Raw genomic sequence first — 4,169 nt, 5'->3', positions numbered from 1 at the left:
GGTCTTAGAAAATTAAAACTCTCCTCCCTCTGAGTGGTTGAGCTCAAACTGGTTGTGGGGGGCAGGTTACAGTGTAGCCCTATCCCTCTAGAGCAAGTCTTGCCTCACTTGGTCTCCCTCCTTTTTAGAAACTGTGCACAGAACTCTCTAGAACCAGAAGAAGCCTTGAGGGTACCCAGGAGGTCATGAGAACTATAACAAATGGCCCTAGGCTGAAGAGATTACCTGAGAGTCTCTTTCTAATGAACTGTCGCCGCCTTACCGACCAGCGGAAATAATGAGGCGATCACGAACACTTCTCCAAGCAGTTTATTCAGGAACCTGTACTACAGATCATTCGTTCATCTTTTCTTCTTTCTTCTTCTTCTTCTCCTCTCTAGCCCTCAGCCCTCGAGGGTTAAATACTTTTCCTGGTCCCAATCAGCATCAGCTACGTGGCAAAGCATAATAGGCTGCAGAGAATCATGCCAGCTTGCATCACAAACTGGAGGCAATCAGCTTTTCCAAATAAGGGCTTGTTTATCACAATGCTCTCTGCTCTGGCCAGAGACCAGGTGCCAAATAAATAGGGTGGCAGCTGCGGCTCCCCACAATGAACTCCCCAAATGTATCTCCTACTGAGCCATACTGTGAAAATCTACTATCCCCACCTCTAAATGTAATTGCCTCCCCCTCTTGTTTCATCAATTTCCCATCCTCTCTCTCCTTTTATCCTTCTATCACCTTAGCCTCTTTCATTTCTCTCTCTCTCTCTCTCTCTCTCTCTCTCTCTCTCTCTCTCTCTCTCTCCTCCCTCCCAGTTTCTCTGAGCAGAGGAAGCCAGTCAAGACAGATTTGAGGTCTTAGATGATAACGGAGTTAGTAGCTGACCTCAACTCCCACAGCTGAAAGAAGCCCTGTCGACTCAAACAGACAGCCCCAAACTGAAAGAGGTGTGGGAGACAGTGTAGAAGGAACAAAACAGCCTGTCTCTTGTAACACCTGGGATTGAAGATTGGAGCCTCAATTTCTACCCCTCCCATCTATCTGTCTACCTATCTGCCTGCCTATCTGTCTGTCTGTCCATCCATCCATCCATCCATCCACCTGTCTGTCTGCTCATGTGTGTATGGGTGTTTTGACAGCATATATGTGTGTGCACTTAGTATATACATGTCTGGTTCCCTCAGAGGGCAGAAGAGAGTTTCAGATTCCCTGGGAATATAGACACTTGTATCACCTACCTGTCATATGGTATCACAGACAGAAGTAAAATCTCACCCAGCATCAAAACTTCTTTCTCGCCCCATATTAAGTAATGTTTATGGGAAGTAATGTTTATGGGAAATAATGTTTATAGGTTCTCAGCTCCCATACTACAGACAGGAGACAAAACCATACTGAATTTCTATACAGCAAACCAAACCTTAGAGTCCTGATCACTATAATAAGGAGAGAGAGAGAGAGAGAGAGAGAGAGAGAGAGAGAGAGAGAGAGAGAGAGAGAGAGGAAGAAGAAGAAGAAGAAGAAGAAGAAGAAGAAGAAGAAGAAGAAGAAGAAGAAGAAGAAGAAGAAGAAGAAGAAGAAGAAGAAGAGGAAAAAGAGGAGGAGGGGGGGAAGAGGAAGAAGAAGAAGCACCATTTCACACAGGCTATGAACAGAGTAGAAAGTCCACTTGGTTTCTCATTTACAAAGAGACAATCTAGAAAGAATCTGCCTTTCTTTGCCCCTGTCATATCAAGAAAGCTTTAATTCAGCCTACTGGACTATGTCCTATGGTATAAAAGAAGAGTTGACTTTCTGTGAAGAGAAGTAAATTCCAAGGGAGATTTCTAACAACCGTTTGTTATACATTTGTGTTTTGACTCCTGCATCCATAAATTCTTTGTGTTGGACAGTCAGTGAGGGTATAGCCGCAGCATGCACTCTGCAAAAGGAAGGGAAAATACTCAGGGACCACCTGCAATGGCTCAAGTAGAGCTCATTACTGGACATCCAGGTTGTGGGCACATGACAGCTGCAGCACATACAGCCCAGGCACCTGGCAAAGAGTGAGCGTCCATCTGCCCTGGGGAAACTGAACACCTTCCCCAAGCCTATTCCCTTAGCTCAGAACAAAACAGGACTAGTGGGGAATGAATGGATCTTCCATCTTGACTTTTAGCCTACTTGAAATCCCTCATTGATCCACTGGGCCAGTTTCTCAGCGGAAAACAGCCTCCCAAGCTCTAGAAAGGGTGAGTGAAAAGAAAGGAGGCTGGACTGGTTTGTGTATCTGGCTCGGTAAGGCCTTAGAATGCTTTGGATAACAAAAATGTCCTTCCTTACTCAACCTAGACAGAGTGGCTGGTGGCAGTTAGAGCTCCAACACACAAGAGCCACGCACTACATGCAAATCATCACAAGGGGGCAGTAAAGGCCCAGAAAGAATGGCAGCAGCCCTGTTCAATGTAAGCATCTTTTCCAATACCCACCCCCATTGGGTGGTCATAGAGTAAGGGAAGTGCTCACCCACAGGTGTGTGATGCACCTATGGCTGAAGATAATGGAACTGAGCAAAAGGTGTCTGGGAAACTTCAGCTGATAGGAGGGACTTGGAAAGGAGAGCCAGGTGAGTTCATGCAGGGAGGGCAGTCTGAGGCTGGTGCAGAGAGGGTCGGTGTGCAGGTAGGGAAGAGAGGAGAGCCAGGGCAATAGAAGAGGGTGGACACCACTTAAGCAGGGTTTCCTGAGATACATGAGATGTCTCAGGTGCCAGACAGAGATGGGCACTAGACAAGGGTGGCCTCTGGGGAGCCAGGAGGTCCAATGACTGGTATGTTTAAAAGGCCAGAAGGAGTTGCAGAGACTAGCTATGGAGCAAAGACTGAAAGAAGGACAATCCAGCCTGATGTAGCTGTCTCCTGAGAGGCTCTGACAGTACCTGACTAATACAGAAGTAGAGGCTCACAACCATCCGTAGAACTGAGTACAGGGTCCCCAATGAAGAAGCTAGAGAAAAGACTGAAGGAGCTGAAGGGTTTGAAGTCCCTTAGGATAAACATCAATATGAACTAACTAGTACCCTCAGAGCTCCCAGGGACTAAACCACCAACCAAGGAGTGCACATGGTGGGACTGATTGCTCCAGCAGCATGGGTATAGTACAGGATGGCCAAGTAGGTCATCAATGGGAGTAGAGGTTCTTGGCCCTGTGAAGGTTCTATGCCCCAGTGTAGGGGAATGCCAGGGCCAGTAAACAGGAGAGGGTGGGGTGTCGAGCAGGGGGATGGGGGAGGGAACAGAGGTTTGTTCTTGTTGTTTTTTGTTTTGTTTTTTGTTTTGTTTTGTTTTTTGGAAGGGAAACTGGAAAAGGAGGAATCATATGACATGTAAATAAAGAAAATATCTAATAAAATAAAAAAAATTAAAAACATGTTTCAATCAATCAATCAATCAATCAATAAAAGGCCATCTGCTGGAGAGTGGCAGGATAACAAAGGCTTGATCTTTGATCTTCAAATCAGGAGTGTGAGCTTTAGGCAGTGAAGTGAGTGCAGCTCAAGGAAGAGAGTGAGTGAGTACTGCTTTTCACATGGAGATGAAATCCTTAACAAGATGTGGAAGGTTACAGTGATATATATCTTCCCTTGACATGAGTCCTAAGTTTATAACTCATCAAAATCTGAACTTTCAGAAAGCTTGATATGAGCTTTGATTTTAAAGAAATGTGATCTGATGGAAAAGAAATATCCAAAGTACTGGGTGGTAGTGGAGCATGCCTTTAATCCCAGCACTTGAAAGGCAGAGACTGCCAGATCTCTTTATAACTTGCCTGGTCTACAGGGTAAGTCCTAAGACAGCCAGGGCTACATAGAAAAAAACCATCTCAGAAAAAGAGGAGGATCTTCTCTCCAGTGAGTTCCTAAGCCAGGAGCAGCCAGCAGGGAGGCACAGGCCCCACAAGTCTCAGGGGAGCTGCCGGGCAGCACGGACAGGATCCTCTCAGCTTCCAAGTGGCAGAGGTGGATCAGTGACCTTAGATGCCCCACCCTTGCACATGGAGGGTCTGCCTCCAGGGACCGCCTTGACCCAGAGTCTCCGGTGAGAGCCGCCATCCTCTTTCCAGTGAGTTCCTAAGCCTGGAGCAGCCACCCGGGAGGCACAGACCCCACAAGTCGCAGGGGTCTTGCAGGGTGTCAGGGACAGGAC

The sequence above is a fragment of the Mastomys coucha genome, unplaced genomic scaffold (genome assembly GCF_008632895.1).
Source record: "Mastomys coucha isolate ucsf_1 unplaced genomic scaffold, UCSF_Mcou_1 pScaffold16, whole genome shotgun sequence".
In the NCBI taxonomy this organism is placed as follows: domain Eukaryota; kingdom Metazoa; phylum Chordata; class Mammalia; order Rodentia; family Muridae; genus Mastomys; species Mastomys coucha.
This window is presented reverse-complemented; position numbering follows the sequence as displayed.